This window comes from Neophocaena asiaeorientalis, unplaced genomic scaffold (assembly GCF_003031525.2).
Source record: "Neophocaena asiaeorientalis asiaeorientalis breed wild unplaced genomic scaffold, Neophocaena_asiaeorientalis_V1.1 scaffold210, whole genome shotgun sequence".
NCBI lineage: Eukaryota > Metazoa > Chordata > Mammalia > Artiodactyla > Phocoenidae > Neophocaena > Neophocaena asiaeorientalis.
In genome coordinates, this window is record NW_020172282.1 from 958,454 (window position 1) to 980,506 (window position 22,053).

General features: G+C 38.9%; 1 protein-coding gene across 3 annotated transcripts in view; it reads left to right on the forward strand.

Annotated features, from left to right (window-relative positions):
- Positions 1-22,053, forward strand: part of DTNA (dystrobrevin alpha) — a 274,470-nt gene that overhangs the window by 118,850 nt on the left and 133,567 nt on the right. The gene's annotated exons all lie outside the window — the stretch shown is intronic.

The window sequence follows — 22,053 nt, forward strand, 5'->3', positions numbered from 1 at the left end:
CTCCATGAGCTTAAATGGCAGTAGTTTCTTTCAACTATTGAGGAGTGTGTTGATAATGCTAGTGATCCATAGGGTCTCCAAAGCAATCTCTGTGAATGTTACATGTAGTTTATTATCTGGAGAAGTAACAGGCTCTTATTAACCATAATAACTAATATTTTGTATTGTGATTTACTGTTTGCAAAGTATTTTGATTGCATTGTATTTGAATCTCCTAACAATCCTGCAAGGAAGATGATGTCATCATTTCTTTTTGAAAGAGGAGGAGAATCAAGCTCAGTGTATGTCTCGCAGGCACTGAGTTAGCAAGCAAAGCATAGATCTTTTTCTAAATTATTTTTATTGAATTATAGTTGATTTACAATGTTGTGTTAGTTTCAAGTATACAGCAAAGTGATTCAGTTATACACACACACGCTTGTATATATATTCTTTTTCAGATTCTTTTCCATTATAGGTTATTACAAGGTATTGAATATAAGTTCCCTGTGCTATATAGTTGGTCCTTGTTGTTTATCTCTTTTATATATAGTAGTGTCTATCTGTTAATCACAAACTCCTAATTTATCCCTCCCCCCTTCCCCTTTGGTAACCATAAGATTGTTTGCTATGTCTGTGAGTCTGTTTCTGTTTTATAAACAAGTTCGTTTGTATTATTTTTTTAGATTCCACATATAAGTGATATCATATGATATTTGTCTTTCTCTGTCTGACTCACTTCACTTAGTATGACAAACCCTAAGTCCATCCATGTTGCTGCAAATGGCATTATTTCATTCTTTTTTATGGCTGAGTAATGTTCCATTGTGTGTGTGTGTGTGTGTGTGTGTGTGTGTGTGTGTGTGTGTGTCACATCTTATGTACCCATCCGTCAGTGGACACTTAGGTTGCTTCCATGTCTTGGCTATTTTAAATAGTGCTGCCATGAACATTGGGGTGCATGTATCTTTTTGAATTAGAGTTTCTGTCTTTCCCAGATATATGCCCAGGATTGGGATTGCTGGACCATATGGCAACTCTGTTTTTAGTTTTTTAAGGAACCTCCATACTGTTCTCCATAGGGGCAGCACCAATTTACATTCCCACCAACAGTGTAAGAGGGGTCCCTTTTCTTCACACCCTATCAGCATTTATTATTTGTAAACTTTTTGACAATGGCCACTCTGACCATTGTGAGGTGATACCTCATTGTAGTTTTGATTTGCATTTGTCTAATAATTAGCTGTTTGAGCATATTTGCATGTGCAAAGAAAGCATAGGATCTTAATTTACTGATCTAGTAAGGCATGCTGCTTCGCTCAGAACCCGTCTCATCTTTAAAAGTAAAAATTTCCTCAGCTATTTGCTTTTAGAAACTTGCTATTATAAATGAAGAGCTCTTGCATTTGTTCAGATTATTCAGATTAAATCCTCTTTTTCATCAATACTTTCAAGTTTATGTACACAGCAGGTATTTAATAAGTGTTAACTGCCTGATTAATGTCTCTTTGAACTCCTCAAAAGTAATCATTCTGATTCTCACACATCTGATGAAAAGATTATTTGGGAATGGAAGAGAGTAGTCAGCAATTACAATTCCCAATATGGGAAACTAATATGAAAAAAAAATACGTAAAGCAGTTCTTTTGAATTTAAGAAAATGATCTAACCTCTAACATCTAAATGAGAAGATTTAAAATAACTCAGATGGCCCAAACCAAAAGACAACAAGGCAGATACTTTATGCCTACGTAAAACCTATAAAAGAACATTATTGTGAGACCCCTAAACTACTCTCGCTCATATTCACACAACAGCCAAACAGCATACAATTTTATCTTCCTGATGCAACATCCTGCTGTATTCCTAGGTATGTGTTTTGTCTTCATGTTACTCACCATCTGTCTTCTTTACAGCCCTCATTTACCCAACATTGCCCATGAGTTTAACCATCTTTCTTGTCTACCAGAGATATCAAAAATACTCTTTCCCTGGCTAATTCTCTGTGGGAACCAATGATTAATGTCTGGGCAGGAGAAATGAAGCCAGAGTGTATGATTGTTAGCAACGGTTTTTTTCAATTTGGCTAAACTGAAGTTATTTAGTGAATATCGGCTGCTTTTTAGGTTTCCTTCTGCCTGTACTTCTCCTTAAAATGTAAAAAACAGCCATTCTAAATTGCAGCATTTATCACCTTTGGTATTTAAAATTGTATTAAAATACTCCTTTGGGTTTAAATGTTCTCTTCTGACAGTAATGCTGGGATCTGAGACTCTTGTTTAGGATTAAGGTGAGGCAAGAAAAGAATATTAAAATGAAGGATGGCTTTTCTTACCAGCTATTAAATATATTATAAAGCTATAATTATAATTAGTTGAACTATAATTAAAGAGGGTGTTGATATAGACAAAATCCTGGAGTATAAACAAATACTAACATATATATTAATATATGCTAGACGAGGCAGCACATAGCAATAGGGAAGATCATTATTTTTATTATGCAGTAAATCTTATGGAGAAGGAAAAGGCCTTCATTCATACTGCAAAATAAATTCCAAACAGATTAGACTTAATACTTATAATAATAATTCAAATTCTATAAATTAGAAGAAAATATTGAAGAATATTAAAAAGAGCTTTATTGAGATATAATTGATAGTAAACTACACTGTTCAAAGTATACAAATTAAGTTTTGGCATAATGTGTATCTCTTTTAAGCCATCTCTAGAATCAAGATGGTAAACATTTCTATCATCCCCAAAAGTTTCTTCATACCCTCTTGGTAATGCCACCCTCCCAGCCCTCTCCTATTTTTAAGCAACCACAGATCTGCTTTTGGTCACTATAGATTAGTTTGCATTTTGTAGAGTTTTATATGTGGAATCATGCAGTGCATACTATTTTCTTCTGGTTTCTTTCACTCACCATAATTATTTTCAGGTTCAACCATGTTGCTGAATATACCAATAATGTATTCATTTTCATTGCTTTGTTTATTTACTGTTTATCCATTCACCTGTTGATGGACATTGGTGTTGTTACCAGATTTTTTTAACGTATAGTTGATGTACAATATTAGTTTCGTGTGTACAACATAGTGATTCCATAATTTGCTAGATTATACTCCATTTAAAGTTATAAAATACTGGCTATATTCCCTGTGCTGTACAATACATCCTTGTATCTTATTTATCTTATACATAGTAGTTTGTACTTCTTAATCCTCTACCCTTATAATGACCTTCCCCCCATCCCTCTCCCCACCGATAACCACTGGTTTGTTCTCTGTCTCTGTGAGTCTGTTTCTGTTTTGTTATATTCATCCAGTTTTTGACTATTGCAAATAAAGCCACTATGAACATCCTTTAAATGGATATCTATTTTCTTTCCTTTTGAGTAAGTACCTAGAGGAATTTTAAATGATCTGTAAAAGGGAAAGGTTTTATAAGTATAAAAATGAAGATTCATAATAGAAAAAAGTTATATTTGACAATAACATTTTAAATTTCTGCATATCAAAAAATGTCATTAAGAAGACAGGTTAAATAATAGTCAAGGAATATATACAGGTAATTCTAACCTTAAATATAAGATCCCTTTCTATAGGCAAGGCATGGAAAATTGTATATCTGATGTATCAGTTAATCCTCACAACAGTCCTAAGAGGTAGACACTGTTATCTCAGTTTAAGGCAGCCCAGAATTGCCTCCCTGTGTAGAAATGGGGCATATATTATATGCAGACGGTATACCTGTTAGGGAAAGTTCAGTGTCCTAATGTAGAAGAGTATATATAAAACGTAATAGAAATAATTCATGAAATGGAAATGTCTGACATTCATATGTGAGATAATAGGTCAATAACCTTAATCTGTAAAGAACTTGGGTAAAATATGTATGAAAACACTAAGACAGAGGTAAAATGGGAAAGGGACATAAATAGGTAGTTCGCAACCAAGTGAAAGTAAAAATATATGAAAAATACTAAACTTCACTTTTGATTGAAGAGATTAAAAATAAGGTAAGGCTGTAACCCCTTTCAAATTAGCAAATATTTTTAGATATTTTGTTGTTGGGTCGTTTTGCTTTACTTTGAAAGTGGTAATATGTAATGTTAGTGAAGTTGGAAGCCCTTCTCATACTTTACTGGTAGAAGTACAAATTAATACAATCATTCTGGAAAAATTTGACAGTATCAGTAAGTATCAATGACTTTGAAAATAATTACACCCTTTGATAGAAATTTCATTCTTGGAATCACCCAAAGAAATAATCTGAAAGGGATACAAAGATTTATGTGCAGACATCTTCCTTTTTAGAATTATTTATAGCAGTGAAAAAATTGGAAACAACCAAAAGTCCTATAACAGGAAAATGAATAGCTAAAGTCATTCCATAGTTAGGAAATCCTATGCAAATCCTATAGCATAAACCATTGGTAGGAGTGGAAATTACCACAAATTTTCTGGAAAGCAGTTCAATAATATTTTTAATTGACTTCTGAGCATTGACCTGGTAATTCTACTTTTAGAGAATTTGAAGTGGAAATGCTTTTGCTCAAATATTTATAAACAAGGATATTAATCACTGAATTATTTAAAATAATGAAATTTTTAAAAACTAAATGCCCAACAATGGATAAATTAAATAAATTGTTTAATAAATTTAAGAAGTTATTTAATAAATTAAATTATGGTACATCCATATGACGGAAACCATTTAAAAATGTGTTATAGGGCTTCCCTAGTAGCGCAGTGGTTAAGAATCTGCCTGCCAATGCAGGGGACATGGGTTCAAGCCCTGGTCCAGGAAGATCCCACATGCCGCAGAGCAACTAAGCCCGTGCGCCGCAACTACTGTGCCTGCTCTCTAGAACCCGCGAGCTACAACTACTGAGCCCATGTGCCACAACTACTGAAGCCTGCGCACCTAGAGCCCGTGCACCGCAGCAAAGACCAGCCCCCACTCGCCGCAAGTAGAGAAAGCCCACGCGCAGCAACAAAGACCCAACACAGCCAAATAAACACATAATAAAATATATTAAAAATAAAATAAAATGTGCTATAGAAGTGTTTAGTAAGAGAGAATTTAGTTTTTATAAAACACCATCTACCATCTAATCCTGATATTGAAATTAAAAAGGAAAGAAAGAAAGAGAGAGAGAAGGAGGAAGGGAGGGAGGAAGAAAGAAATCAAAATGTTAGTAATGATTAATCTATGAGTAATAGATTACTTTTTCTTCTTTACTTTCTTGTATCTTCTAAATTTCCTTCAGTGGAAATGTACTACTTTTGCAATGCTGTGATATAAATTGGGTTATAAAGGCAGAATTTGAAATTGAATACTCAATGTGAATGCAACTTTGTCTAGAAAAGAGGCAAGAAGGATATCGACAAAGCATTAATAGGATGGTTTTTATTTTCTTTTGCATAATTTTTGGAATTTTTCTAAATAGTAAGGATTCAGGGAAAAAAATATTTTGAGAGGGAGAGGTAAAAACAAGGCCCTCCCTAATTTGTGAAAAGTAATGCAAAAGAACAGAAGGGAATTATAGTAGACTCCTCCTGCTGCAGGAGTGAGAAATACCAACCACTCCAACCAGGTTAAACGGAGGAATAGGCAGATGTAAATAAAAAGAGTCCAAGTACACTTAGCTTCAGACTTGTTTAGAGCCAAAGACACAGAGGATATCCCCAAAGCTCCAACTTTCCCTGTTTCCAGGCTCTGCTTGTTTCTGCTTAGCTCTATTCCCCATGAGTCCTACTCAAACATTATAACCAGCTCATGTGGCTCCACTAGCTCTTGGACAAGGGCTTTCCAAGCAGCAGGTAGGATGGCTGCTGAGCCAGCAGCCCCAAATCATGTACCACCCTCTTTGTATCCCCAGCAGGGAATTTTTCTCAGTAACGCAACCAAGGTCCCAGCAAGTAAGTGGCCGAGGCTGGCTTGGGTTGTGCTCATGGTCCTGAATGGTCACCCTGTCTGGGGTCGTGGGGTATTCTGACCTGGTTCAGTCAAGTCAGCCCCACAGCATCACATGGAATGATTCCAAGAGAGGGTACAGGAGAAAAGGAGGAAAGGAAATGTCGGAAGGACAGTCTGACAGATGTCAGTGATAGAAACAATTAGGTACCATACCAGACATTTGACAAAATTACCTCATTCAATCCTCATGGAATTACATAAGGTAAATTTTCTTCTTGAGGTTTCAAAGAAGGAAATTGAGAGTAAGGAAAACTTGTTATTTGCCCAAGAACATGCAGTGGAGAGATTTGAACTAAGATATGTCTCACACCACAGCCAAACCTCCCCTCCAAAATGTTGTAAGCTCCTCTGGCCGCTTCATCTACAATCAAGGGCCACAGAGAGACAGTCTGTGTTTTATGTGTGAGAAATGGCAAGACAAAGGCTATAATCCCTTCCAAATTATACATCTAAGTAACCAGTTGTCCTATCTCCCCTGAGAGCACTGCTCTGAGAAAAGTATGTCAGATCATGTGCCTTCCGTAAAATGTTGGATATTTTCTGTACGTTAAATTTGGGTGTAATATTCAAATCTATTAAAAGAATTACACACTCAAATTTCTAAACTTTTTTGAAAAAGTTTAGGCACATTCTGTGTTTGGCATTCAAAGAGCATTTTCAACAGCATACTAGGTAGGTACTTTCAAAGATATAAATGTTAACACAACCTAAATGAGGACACAAAGAAAAGACAGGAGAAATTCAAGGTGGGGAGACGTAAATAGCCACTTGGAATAATGGTCTTTGCGGGTCTGGCAGTTCCCCAACCAAAGCATACAATCTAAAAGGAACCTAAGTTTATTTATACCTGCTGAGGATTTACTCTACCTAGTGATTAAGCCTCCAGACACACTAGATAAGTTTAGTAAAGCTTTAAGGCCTCAAGGTTTGCATTTCCTTAACTTTCTTATTTCCTGTCCTTGGTTCTGCATGAAAAAACTCATCTCCCCACAGTTCCAAGAAACAATTCCAAAAATAAATGTAGTCATTTGCTTGAGCCAGGACGTTATGTCCCCATTTTTCTTTCCAAAGCCTACAGGACATACAAGTCACTCTTAAAGTCTGTCCACTAGCACAGCAGATGCAAGCTCCACATTTGCTCCCTAAGTAGAGTCTGTGTTTGGCAAAGCTGCACGTTGTAGATAATGCCCATGAAGAAACTACTAGAAGAGTAACTTATAGTAAAAAGCACTAAAAAAATCCTTAGGGTTTGTTTAGCACAATTTATGTAGTACTTCATTCAGAAGAAGTAAAATTCCATTCATTAAGCAATGTATGTAAAAGTGATTTGAACACTAAGCATTAAAGCAATACACAATTGCTGGGGATTCTGACGTGAGTATGGCCAGCCTGTACCTTGCTCAGTCTGGAGCTAATTCCTTCCAGAGCCATATGTCAACTGAAAAAAATGCACAACTTAAAAGTTGAGAATTATGTTTTATTTAGCAGACAAAACGGAGGACTTAAGAGGACTTATTTCTCAGATAGCTCGGAGGGACTGATCCGAAGAGGTAAGGGAGGAACCAAGATACGTAGGAGTTTTTACAACAAAAACCAGGGAGTCGGAACATCAAAAGATAACTGTAAATTAAAGAAAACCAGATATCTCAAGTTAAGGAATTTAGCGCGTTATGTGTATGGGAAAATGCAAGAGTCTGAGCTCACTGAAATCCTTCCTTTGATACGCTATCTAGGGCCAGTATCCTGTGCTTCTCATCCTGAGTCTGTTCAGGGTCCATCATTGGGGCTGGCTGCAGCGGCTGTTGGTGGGCGTCCTGTTTCCACCCTCAGCTTCCTCAGAGCTTACCGTTGGGGCAGCTGTAATGTGATGGCTTGATGGCTGCAACATCCTTTGTTTACTGAGATGGGAGGCAACATTTTTCACTGACACATAGAGAATGAGTAGTATTGCCTTGTGGCCCCTTCTTGACAAAACTAAGGTAGTGTGATGAAGTAGGAAGAGTACAGACCTTGCAGTCAGATTTAGGTTCAAATGTAATGTTCACACAGTAACCAGCTCTGGGACCTCTCTGAGTCTACATGCCCTCATTTGGATAAGCCAGTTGTCATCTGGGACTTCCTATCCTCTTGGGGGAATCAGATCAAGTTGGTGGGAATCAATGTGTAAGTCTAACCCCTACCCACCAGCTTTGGGGATTCTTGGGGGTTATTTGTCTGGTTCCAACAGTAGACTGCTGTGTTCTCTTTTTCCCCTTTATCAGATTGTGAGTGCCTCCTCACCAGTGTCCACCAGAGAATCCACTCACACTGAGTGTCTAGTAACTTCACTGCAGGTTTGCGGTTGGCAAGGACCGGTAGGCCTGGGCAGCGGGGCGGAAGCACATGGCCCTTTTCATCTCTGCAGCAACCTCTGTCTTACTTTTCCCTTCTTTCATCCCTCACATAGGCCTCCAGATTGTTTCCTAGAAACTGCAAATATTTTCCCTCTCACTAGGCAAAAAGATTTAGCTCTCTTTTGTCCCTGTTCCAAACTTTCATTCTCAAATACATCAAGCTGCTTGCAGAACAAATGGCCTGCAGAAGGTAGTCAAGGTTATACAGAGAAAAAAGGGAGTTTTCCATTATCTTTTTAAAATAGTAATACCTACTTTGCTCCTTTCCAAGATTTGTTTGAATTTTTGATATAAGAACGTAAAATACTTTGCACATAGTAAATGCATGATAAATGATGATGATGTTTCTGTATTAGGTAGCCAGTGTTTTGTAGCAACTGTACTTCTCTGGATATCACATATCACAATTATAGTAATTATTTTTGCCATCATATTTTAATGTCCACCTCCCCCATAAGATTATAAATTCCCTGAGGGCAGAAACGATTTCTGTCTTGTTTCCCACTGTGTCCCAATGCCTCACACAGGGCCTGGCCCACATAGTTAACTCTTCACTGCATTCATGGATAGATGAATGAATAAATGGAAAGATGTTATGTGTGGAGGACTTTTCTCTTTCTTTAGAGTTAGTGACATTACAAGAAGTGACAGAGCAGGTGAGGGATGGAGAAGGCATGTAAGATGTTCTTGGAATGTTGTGAGCTCTGTAAGAGTTTGGAAAATTTAGCAGAGACTCCGTTGTTTCTCTCTGCATTTTCTCCTCTCCCCACAGCATATAGTCTCCTTCCTATTCTTATTGGGTTTATTAGTCTCCCTGAAGCTGAAAAGCAGACAAAATATTTGTTTCTCAACCTCCATTTTGCCTCAGTCACACAAACCATGATCATTAGGTTTTTCAGACTAGTCTGGGAAAACCTATCTTCCCCATAGTTTATGTGAAATAGTTGGGTTTTTTCCTTAATATTTTTCTGTGGCAGATCATTTGCTTTTTAGCTACCTTGTGGGATCACCTAATAATCTAACTTTAATATTCCAGCATTTTCTGAACAGGAAAATGGGTTCTGTGCTGTAATGAAGCTTTTAAATTAACTTTAGGAACATAACTCGTTCCTCTACTGCAAAGTTGCCTCTATCCACAGTGACAGCACGTTGCAAAGCAGAGACGCTGGATTTACAGTTACCCTCCTCTGTGGGCCTTCTTTTCTCATCTGAAAATGAGGAGTCTGGCCTAAGGAAATGGATTTCAAACAGTAGCGCAGGATGGAGCCTGAGTGGGCTGGGATCTGCCCTCCTCCTGCCAGAGCAACTCCCTATTATCTGTTTGAAATGCTTGGCTCCAGTTGAGGAATTAATTTGAAGAAAAGAGTCCATGGCAAAAATAAAAATCAGCAAGTTGGGGAACAGACTCTTCTATAATCCAAAGTGAAGAAAATTAAATCACCCACTAAATATTTTCTGAGTCTGAAGTGCTATGTTAGTAGGACTGTCAGATTAAAAAAAGGATATGCAGTTAACTTTCAACTTTAGGTAATAATAAATAATTTTTTCATATGTGTATATCCTATAGAATATTTGAGACATGTGTGTATATATATGTATAGATATATACGTATCTTTCAATTTATTTGCTAAATCTGGTAACCTTATATACTAGGCTTATAACACCATTCGAGAATGGGGGGTGAGCACCATACGTTAAGAACACAAAGGCTTTATAAATAAACTTGAATATTTTTGCTGTTTATCTATTATTATTTTTTGTTGTTGTTTTTTCTTTTTTTCTAATTTTTATTTTATATTGGAGTATAGGGTTTACCTCCTAATTTACCCCTCCCCCACCCACCACCTTTCCCCTTTGGTAACCATAAGTTTGCTTTCTAAGTCTGTGAGTCTGTTTCTGTTTTGTAAATACGTTCATTTGTATCATTTTTTAGATTCCACATATAAGAGATATCATATGATATTTGTCTTTCTCTTTCTGACTCACTTCACTTAGTGTGATAATCTCTAGGCCCATCCATGTTGCTGCAAATGGCATTATTTCATTCTTTTTTATGGCTGAGTGATATTCCATTGTATATATGTACCACGTCTTCTTTATCCATTCCTCTGTCGATGGGCACTTAGGTTGCTTCCATGTCTTGGCTATTGTAAATAGTGCTGCAATTATTATTATTAGTCAGTATGGATCTTGAAAATTCATTGCATTACTTCATTGCCTCGCCTCATGCTGGACCACACACTCTGGCAATTCCATCTGCCAGCCAGTTGGCCTGGCTCCTCCTAAGTCTAACTTTTAAAGTGTTCTGTTTACAAAAGGCTCTAAAGCATTGCCTGAGAAACTAGCCACTTTCTCACCTTCATCTCTGCCTTACTTTGTTATATCATACAGGGTCCTCACCCCACCCCACTCCAAGGCTACTTCCTATGACCTTACTACTTCTGGAATTTCTTTCTCATTTAAAAATTGAAATCAATGGGAAATAGCGTTCAGTATACAGAATTAACTTAACAGCAAATACACCTAGGGGACATCTATGCCATGGAGTTGGAAATTCTGGTTCAGTGCCCTGCACGTGAACAGCACTCATAAGCTCTAATGGTGTAGTACTATAGCTGTACTCAGATTGGCTGTTAACACTGATAAAATTTATACTTACAAGAGAGCAAAACCACGTTAAATTCTAAAATGTTACTTTCCCTAATGAACATTTGCACACAATACTTACATGCGTGTACACTATCATTTGTTTCCATGTGTTAGAGACTTCATTTCTAAAAGCTGGAGGAGAATCTTTTCAAATAAATTGTATGTAAGCCACAATTAATGTGAATACATCCATCCAGGCAAAACACTGTAAGATATACATTTCCATTTGGTTTTATAGTAAGCAGTTGTCACCAAGTGGGGAATTGAATTGCGTTCCATAGCCATTGTGTCATGGATCTTCAAATGAAGTCACAGTTAAGGGAAGAAGAATGAAAGATTATATAGACAGAATTGAACTCCAGGTTCTAAAACCACTAGACTGGACAGAGAAGATGGAGACAGCTTTATAAAGGTAAAAGTCTGAGTATTCTGAAATTTAAGGCTTCCTTTCAATGCCTTGAACTTCTTGGTATTAAAAAACATTTGCTGTATCCCTGAAACTAACACAACATTGTAAATCAACTATACTTCAATTAAAAAAAATGCCCACATGCTCCTGAGCTATTCATTGCACATTTACAATAAGAATATTATGAACTTTCAAAAATATAGTACATTTTTGCGAAAAACACAGCAGATCAACCACATTGCTTGAATATAGGTCTTGTTTGAAAGTAGTGTTAGAAAATTCAGTAGTAAATTTTGAAAAATTAAAAATAATCTGGTTTTAGAAATGACAAAATTTGGAAAAATGATTCTCTACGTGTTCCTCCTATAATTTGATCTTCCTACTTTGTCAAACATCCTCAGTTTTGCCAAGAAGGGTGTAACTTACCACAGGCGACATGTCTCACTTTCTTTGGCTTGGGAAGAAATTAGCTCTATTCAAAACTGGGGAGTAGAAAAAATTAATTTGTATTCATTTTAAACAGTTGTATAGTGAAAGTATTAGTATTTGAAGACTATTTGGCTTCTTTGAAAATATTAAGAGTTATCCAAAATTGACCATTTGGGGCTTAGCTGAAATAGGACTCTATGTTTTTTAAGACTATCTTACTCATCAAAGCACTAGCATTTATTAGGGAGATTGAGTCAGATTGTACCTACAAAAGTTATCTAAGTTCACAACCACAAACAGCATACAGTTTAAAATTTTAAATGATCTATGTGTGCAAAATTATTTTGTGAAATAAACATGAAACTTCACTTACTTAGGTGAATTTTAAATTATTTCTTCTAAGATGGTCTGTTGTTCTTCACCCTGTCTCCCCGTCTCTTAAATATATACTTGAAGCCATCAGCGCAGAAGTGAATGATTTTTTTCATTTTATTTCTAAGCAGTTTCTCTTAGCAACAACTGACACATCAGTGTCACTGTCCTCCCTCTTACAGAACATATACCAAAGGCTACTCAGAGAGGAAGACTCCCAGTTCTTAGCTGTGAGTTCCACTGCCAGTGCTTCTAGGTCAAATCCTCCAAAGCTATTTAGTCTTTCCCCATCCCCAATTCATCCTGTGTACTTACTTTCAGGTTAATATTCTGTAAGCACTGCTTGCATTATTTAACTCCTATGCACAAGAATCTTCCCACAGCTCCTTTTTTTCTCCTCTATGAAGTATAAGCCCCCTGAATGGCCTGCAGTCAGTTGTAACTCTCCCTGCTTTCATTTATTCTAGGCACTAGTGGTACTGTTACCGAACCAAACTTAGTCCGCTTGCCCATAAGCAGTAAAACCAATCTACTGTCACCGGGTTGTGGTGAAGGAAAGTGCAGGATTTATTGCAGGTGCCAAACAAGAAGTGTGGGTAACTAATGCTCAAAAAAAAAAAAACCCAAAATCCCCGATGGGATTCAGGGAAGAATTTTTAAAGGCAAGGTGAGGAAGGGGAGTCACAGGGTGTATGATCAACTCGTGCACAGTTCTCTGATTGGTTGATGGTGAGGTAACAGGGTGGTGTTGTGTCACGCGTTAACATTATCAATTCTCAGGCTCTAGCCAGTCTGGGGGCTACGTGCTCATGGTCATCTTGTAGTTAACTTCTTCCATTTGATGAGGGTTTTGGTGTCTGTAAAACAACTCAGGAATATGCATCAGATACTGTTATCTTTGTACTTCAGAGAGGAACTAAAGATTCTGTGACTGCCATATGGCTGATTTACTGTTTAAATTGTTACCAGTTCTCCTGGTCTTACTGCTCTTTTTGTCACCACATGTTCACATCCTTTCAATCATTAATTCTTGAGCCAGCCTTCTGTGACTCAGGGGAGGCCTGGGACGCTACAGCTTTTCTACAAACAAGAGACAGGCAGAGAATATGGTGGGAGGGGTCTGTCCTGGGAAGGCCCAATGGAGTCCTGCATGGTTACAGTACTAATGAACATCACGGATATGGTGTATGGCTTCACGACACTGATCATCTTATGAGTGATACAGACACCAAAAACAATCTCATAAAATATTTTATGACTATAATTGTGATAACTGTTGCACAAGTAAATTAGGAGGGCATTATGAAAGAGTTAGCTAGGGGGTATTAGAGAAATTAGGAAAGGGTACCCTGGTGTAGTGTTGCAAATGGGAGCTGGCCAGGATTGGGTCTGAGAGGGGTTAGGATATGCAAGGGGAAGAGAAGAGAGAATATTCCGGGGAAAGGAATCAACCGAAAGGAAGGCCCAGAGGTCTGTGTGACTACAGTGCAGAGAGTGGGCAGAGCGACGTGGGCTTAGGCTGAACCTAGGAGCCAGATTGCTCAGGACCTACAAAGCCATTTAAAGGCTTTGGACTTAAACTGAAGTCAGTGGGAAGTCCATCCTGCATTTACTTGCCGTTTTCCAAAATGCATCTTAGTTTACTACAGAGGCCATTAGACACAACAGGTGTGTCTACTAGATTAGCTCATGTAACCCGAGCTGTCATAATAGAAGCACAACATCTAAACCAAGGAAGGCGCACAGTACAGCCTCGGCTAGTGAGGAGGGTAACCCAGACCTCAGAAATGAAACAGCGCGGTGTGTCTGCTTCTTTCAAAACAAAGGTGTCCACATTGATTGTTTGCCATTCAAAACGTATGGTTTACTAACAACCCAGACTACCAAGCAAACCACGCTAAGCCTGGACACCTTTTTGATGATGAGTCTGTCACCCTCCTTTAGCTCCTCTCTCTCCTGTTCCCTCTTTATTCTCTCCTTCTAGCTGCTGTCCTGGTCTGCCGAATCCCTCCCCTCTACAGTTAGGGGTCTACTGTGTCTGTGGGGGGAAAACATTTGACAGTAAGAACTGCTGATCTAATAATAGTGCCCTTATATCTAGGGTTTTGTGCAGTGTTCACAGTCCTGGGAGGGTCCTGGTTCCGAGAGCCCAGAGCCGTGTGTGGCACATTAATGAAGGATTAGTACAGGATGCTATGCCGGAGAAAGTTTTCCTGATCAAGTTTCCAAATAACTCCTGACAAGTTTTGCAGAGAAAAGCTGCATAATTAGCTTGAACTTTTTGAACTAAAAAACGCCTGCCTCTGATTCTGTGGGCTTAGGATATAGCAGCCTCTATATTAAAAATAAACACGTTTTCATACTTCTAAGTGACATATTTAAAAGCTAAAAATGACCGTTAATTTTTTCCTTTCTGTTTGGAGGCGAGAGGTTCGGTTCTCTTTTTATTGGTCGCCATCACAAAGAGTCTTCCCTCTACATGCCTCCATAAAATACTGGCATAATCCTAAAGTTCGGATGAATAAAGGCACATCAAACTTGAAAAAGCTCTGTCATTTCAAGGTCTCATTAGCTTGGCTACTTTGCAGACTATGAATGGACCTTAGGAAACAATAACTCAATTTCAAAACATTTTCAGACAAATGGAGCCACAGGGCAATGACTTGCTGGCTTGGAAGGACTTCTGTGACACTCACTTGTGAACTTTGAGGTTCTCATCCTTCATTCCCCCTCCCTTCCATAACACCCCCTATTCATTTCTTGATAGGAGTTCTCTAGAGAGTTTTTACACTCAAGGGACTGGCTCAAAGAAGTATATCTGTAAAGCAGAAGAGAGAAAAAGTGTCATGACCTCGTGAAGGCAGTTGTGCTGAAACGCATCTCTAACCAGGACCCAAGAATTTTACATTTTTGACTTTGCTACTTCACTGTGCAGCCTTGGACCACTATCATTTGACTTCTGACTGAGTCATTGTTCTCACCAAGTGACACCATAAAGTGGAGAAACAGTAGTACATAGTACACCATAAAGTGGAGAAACATTTCCCATTTGCATATACTGCAAATGGGAAAGTCATGAGGGGGAACTTCTTGGTCTGAATCCTTGATTTACACACTGTTTTTGTTTGCCCCTGAAATGTTGTGCAGGCTCTGACTTCTTTTATTTGAAATGGTCTGACTTTATGTAACTGTCTAAGTGACAGAACTGAGGCACTGCGCGTTTCAAGCCTAATAATGTAACAGCTCACAGCTGGAAGGGAGCATCTCTGAGATGGATTTCTATGCTGTGTGAGCTCAGAGGATACTGTTGGTCACATGTAGTAAACTTCCTAAGTCCCAAAATCCCTTTCAAAAGCTTTTTGGAGCTTTTTAAAAGGACAGTTTTTAGTAGTTATTTCTCTCAGTGCCTAATCATTTCCAGGTAGTAGTTTAGGTTCATTAAGTCTTTGAAGTCACTAAGGTGCTTTTAAATGCATCACTGCCCCCGCGCGTTGAATGACAGTGAAATGGTGGGGCCTGGTCTCTGTGCCCAGAACATCAGGAAATGGCTTGAGTGCCCTTCAGCAAAAGCCTTTGTTCAAAAAGAACTGCTTGTTCAGTCCAGGATACTGAGCCCACTGCTCATTACCCTTTGCTACGTTCTCACAAGGGTCAGGGAGACTTGTTTCCATAAATGCAGACACTGAAGCGTGAATCTGGAACACTTGCTTTCAGTATTCACAGATTCACAGGGTAGACACAGTGATGCATCACAGGAGTCACGTTTATAACCTCAAAAGTGTGTCCACCGTGGTATTAATGCTATTTCGATAAAAACATTTTGTTCAGTTCTTACTTTGCATCACTGACTGTTTCTAGTGCTGTGTCTGTGCAGTGGGGGGTACTTTGATGTATGGGCATAGTGAGTCAGAGAAGCACAGTGTGGGTGTGTGTGTGTGTGTGTGTGTTTTATTTGTTCCTTTTACAAGCACTAACGGGGGATTATGATTCAAAAATTAACTGTGTTTTCTGGTTCTCTGGGCAAGGTCTGTTTTCTACATAATTATATCGTATATCACTTTGTCCTTTATATTATCATAAGAATAACATAACGTAATAAAAGGATGTGCTCTTTTAATTAGGTTAATGTAATTCATTGTGGTACTGACTTGGGGATCATAAAGTTCCCAGTAGCAGGCATCTCATTTTCACAGCCTTTGGTTAACTAGCTACTTTCATGTTTCAGAATATTCTGTTATAAGCAGGGTATTCTGTCATCCGGGTGAGTTTTGATAAGTGGTAGATTGGGGGGTCCAATGATTCTCCTATTGTGATAGTCTTATGTATGATTGTGTATTTTAATAATCTGAAAATATTCTTCATTTAGTAAAATATTTACCTCTATTACGTTTGACTGTATTAATTAAGCAATCAAAGCTAATTCGATGTATTAATATAGATGGGATCAGAGTGTAACCTGGTTAATTACAATTAGGAAGCCCTTGAGATTGAAAGGGCTTGTGTCCATGGATTCCGCCACTAACCCTCTGGAGTGGACTATTCCTAGAACGTAGCTAATATAGTGACTCCTATGTAAGCCATCTAGATGAGTTCAAGAATTACTGAGGGCAAATTACTCAAATTTAAGTTTGTATTTTATGATGGCATTTAGCAAATGCTCAATAAATCTTGGTCCAAAGGATGTGGCAGTAGGATGAAGAGACTAAAAGCTAGTAATGAAAGTCAATCAGATAAACCTAAGTTTAAATTTCAGCTCTTCAAAATCTCTAAGCCGGGCTTCCCTGGTGGCGCAGTGGTTGAGGGTCCGCCTGCCGATGCAGGGGACGCGGGTTCGTGCCCCGGTCCGGGAAGTTCCCACATGCTGCGGAGCGTCTGGGCCCGTGAGCCATGGCCGCTGAGCCTGCGCGTCTGGAGCCTGTGCTCCTCAACGGGAGAAGCCACAACAGTGAGAGGCCCGCGTACCGCAAAAAAAAAAAATCTCTCAGCCTCTCTTTCCTCATCTATAAAATGGGGATAATAATGCCTCCAGACTTGAGGATTAAAAAAGATCATGAAAATTAGGAATTAACACAAGTAGGGCTCAATAAATGAATAAATGATATTTCAGAACTAGTGGAGTCTAAGGTGGAACAGGGAGGGAGAACAGCATGATGTCTGGGTATATGGCCTCTAGAGAGATTCCTGAAGTACAAATCCTGGTCTGCGGCTACCAGCAACGTGACCTTGTAGAAGTTTTTTAATCTTTCTCAACTGTGTTAGGTCTTTATGGCTGCTGTAACAAATTTTCACAAATGACTGGGTTAATTAAAACAACACAAGTGTACTACCTTACAGTTCTGGAGGCACAGGTGTCCAAAACGGGTCTGACTGTCTAAAATCGAGATGTCAGCAGGTTACTTCCTGTCTGGAAAGGAAGAAACCATTTCCTTGCCTTTTCTAGCTTCTAGAGTCTGCCTACATTCCTTGGTTTGTGGGCCTTTCCTCTGTCTTCAAAGTGTCTCTCCTTTCCTTTAAAGGACTCATAATTCCATTGAGCTCACCCAGATATTGCAGGATAACCTCCCCATCTCAAGATCCTTAATCAAATCTGCAAAGTGCCTTTTGCCATAAAGTAACATATTCACAAATTCTGGGGATTAGGATGTGGGCCTCCTTGAGGGGCCATTATTCTATCTACCTCATCAACCTTGCTTTTCCCATCTATAAAAAAGGGTAGAGACTTCCCTGATGGCACAGTGGTTAAGAATCTGCCTGCCAATGCAGGGGACACGGGTTCGAGCCCTGGTTCGGGAAGATCCCGCATGCCATGGAGCAACTAAGCCCGTGCACTACAACTACTGAGCCTGTGCTCTAGAGCCCGCGAGCCACAACTACTGAGCCCGTGTGCTGCAACTACTGAAGCCCACGTGCCTAGAGCCTGTGCTCCGCAACAAAAGAAGCCACCACAATGAGAAGCCCGCCACTGTAACAAAGAATAGCCCCCGCTCACTGCAACTAGAGAAAGCCCACGCACAGCAAAGAATACACAATGCAGCCATAAATAAATAAATAACAGGGTAGTATAATATGACCTATCTCAGAGTTACGATAAAAAATAAATCGGATAATTCATGGAAAATGCTAAGTTCAGAGCCTACCCACACATAGTAAGCACTTAATAAATGTTAACTATTATTGTTATTATTATCAGTGAATGAATCTCAGAGTCCCTTCCTGCTACATAACCCAGGCATTCATGTCTCTGCTTCAACAAGATGATTCAGAGGCCCTGCCTGATTCCAGCCAGAAAAGAAGGCGCCTTCCCACCAGCTATTCTTCCCCACTGAGATTCTTGGCCACTACCAGCTTAGAGCCATGGCTCTCTCAAGAAACAGAGATCTCTTGCAGACGTTCCTTAATTTCAAATAAAATTCTCTTCAACAGAAGAGACATAACTAAGAGCATTATAATTCACAGAAGCAGATCCAGAAGCAAGAAATAAGGGCTGCCTCTGTTTCTTCTCTTTCCATTCTGTACTCCTGTCGTACCAGTCAAACCTCATCTCAGGGAAAGGACCCTGGTGTTCAAAATGCCATTGTTTGCTCCTGGGGATCTTGCAGCCATAACTTTTGGCTGTTCCTACACGCTGTCTGCTTCTTCTCCATGTGGCCTATTTAATGTTGGCCTGAACCTTCATTAACCCCATATACTTGGCTGTGCTTTTATTGGATAACAATCATCAAAGTCCCTACAATGTCATTGCTGTTTTCTGAGTTGTTTTATATCAGCCTGAGATAGTCTCCATTGACAGAATTTGAGTGGGGAAAGGAAAAAATAGCATGATATTCGTTAATTAAATCAATTCATTAACAATGAACCCATGGTTAGCCTCTGTTCCACTTTTTACCGACACATTAAACTAGATTGAAAAGTTGTTGAATGTGGGTTCCCTTAAGTTCTCATTTTAAATGAAAACAAAATAGTTCTTCCTGCCATTTAGAATTCTTGAGACTTACCCTTTAAAAACACTTTGTTCGGCTACAAATAAGTTTTCAGAGACATCTAGAAGAATGAGTAGGGAGGAAAGGGATTTCTTTTTAATTTAGTAAACATTCCCTATGATCTGTTCATACCCCTTATGGACTGTACTTGAAACTCCGTTTTCTTCTTATGCTTTGTTATTGGTTCTGAATCCACATGTACATAGTGATGGTCAGATTGACATTCTCCCACCTATCTTAGCCCTCTTCTACCATTTTCCCTCCCACCTTCCTTATCTCAAAAGAAAGTTTTTTTCATGTGGCTTCTGAAGTATATCATCCAAACTTGACCTCCCCAGAAAGCATCCAAGAGCCATGGTTATTTCCTCTTCCCAGTCAATCAAAATTGCCATCCCCTCACTGTGTTTATCTTAATACACAACCAAGCATTAAGAAGAAAGCAACTAAATTAATTAAGGTGAATTTTCTGATTCTCCCAAGGAAATTTGCATTTTTAAGGCCATAAAGCTAATGTTTTTCTTTCTTCCCCCCCCAATTTTATTGAGATATAATTGACAAATAAAATTATAATATATATAAAGTATACAGCATGAAGATTTTTTTTTATAAATTTATTTACTCTATTTATTTACCTTTGGCTGCATTGGGTGTTCGTTGCTGCACGTGGGCTTTCTCTAGTTGCGGTGAGCGGGGGCTACTCTTCGTTGCAGTGCACAGGCTTCTCATTGTGGTGGCTTCAGTAGTTGTGGCACACGGCCTCAGTAGTTGTGGCACGCAGGCTCTAGAGTGCAGGCTCAGTACTTTTGGCTCACGGGCTTAGTTGCTCCAAGGCGTGTGGGATCTTCCCAGACCAGGGCTCGAACCCATGTCCCCTGCATTGGTAGGTGGCTTCTTAACCACTGCACCACCAGGGAAGTCCCACAGCATGATGATTTCACACTGTGAAATGACTCCCACAATCAAGTTAATTAGCACATCCATCACCTCACATATTTACTTTTTTTTGATGAAAACACTTAAGATCTACTCTCTTAATAAATTTCAAGTTTAAAACACAGTGTTATTAACTACAGTCACCATGCTGTACATTAGATCCTTAGAACTTATTCATCATATAACTCTGTTTTCTTTTCCCACTGTCCCTGCCTTGGTCTTTCTTTCTCAAGCTAAGAACTGTCTGTTTTGTTGCTGGGAATCTTATTCCCTAATACACATAAAAATGCAGAAAGTGATTAAAGGAGCAGAGTTAAGGAAAGGAAAAGAAAGGGCAAGAAGGGAAGTCTGGATCAGAGAAAGAGGGAATCAAATGGAAAGAGGAGAGATGGAAGAAAACAATGGGGGGATGAAGAGGATACAGGCATTTTATGATGCGCAAGTCTCTTTCCTTAGCAAAACTGTGTCATCGCACAGCCCATTGACTCCATCCTGCCCAGCTCCCCTTGGCATCCACTATGTATATCCTCAGTTATGCTTTAGTCCATTTCAGTGTGTGTATGTGTGGGCAACGTCCCACCACCACTACCCGCAGGAAAAAAAGAGCTGTTCCCTTGAATCTTATTTCATACAATTCCATTTTGGTCTTTCTTAAGAAGCCCAGTGTACTCTAGTACACTGGTCAGAGATGTCTGGTTTTAAGCCCTAAATTGATCACCTGGGCAATTACTTAATCTCTCTGAAGCTCAGTTTCCACACCAGATGGGAAGAGTAAATACACCAACATTATGGTGTCCTTCATAGTGCTTGGTACCTAATATGTTTTTGTAAAATAGTTAATTGTTTTATATAGTATTGTGGAAGTTATTATTATTATTATAACTATTACTATTTCTTCTCCCAGAAAAAGTCAGATTTTCTCGTCCTCTCACAGAAAACAATTTACTCACCTGCCTCTCCCTTTTCCACCTCTCCAAACTCAGCACTCCCTAACCCGAAAAAAATAAATGGAAAATTTAAAGCATGCATGCCTCCCTGGCTTACATCTGGATGCTCAATGCTCTGCCCTACACTTTTATTCTCACTTTCTTTTTCCCAATTCTCCTCATGGAAATCGCACTCCTAGAAGTCCAGATAACAGCTAGCCCATGGTCGGTGGCAGCCCCAGTTGTGTTTTGTTGCCTCAGCACATTAGACACGGACAAGAGAGGACCTATTTCTTTCTCCTACTCTTTTTAAGATCTTCCAAAACAGAAGGTGAGTTAGAATCCTTTCAAGCACCAGGAGTCATGTCAGTAATGTCCTAAAGCACTCTGCATTTCCAGATGCGAGTTTCTACCTGACACTTGAGTACTGACTTTGTATATCTGGCACCTTGGTTTCTACCACTTGAGGAGCTCATCACCGTCTTCCCCGCATCATCATGGCTCCACCTTGATTTCTTTCATGTTTTCCTCACCTGAGGAGGCCACCACGAGCCTCTTGCCCTCTCCCCTGGGCAGTTGCTCTGTGGATGCATCTACTGGCTGCTCCCTTTAACTAATGGTTAGTGTTCCCTATAAAGTAAAGCTACCTTTGATTCTCATTAAATCCTGGCTTTCTTCCCCTAAACCAGTCCATGCAAGCACTTATAATTCCTTTATTTATGTATCCAGGGACGTGAGCATTTTGGTGGAGTGAGGATCCACATCTTTTATCAAATTATTGAAAGGGGCTAAAACTTAAAAGAAATTATGGACTGGTTGGCATTGCATTGCTAATACCTCTTCATTGAGAAGCTAAATTAACTCAGTCACTTGAAAAAAATTTTGAACTGCATCTTTAAATTTTTCCAAATTATTTTCCTTACATAAATGTGTGTGTGTGTATATATATATATATATATATATATGTATATATATATATATATATACACACACAC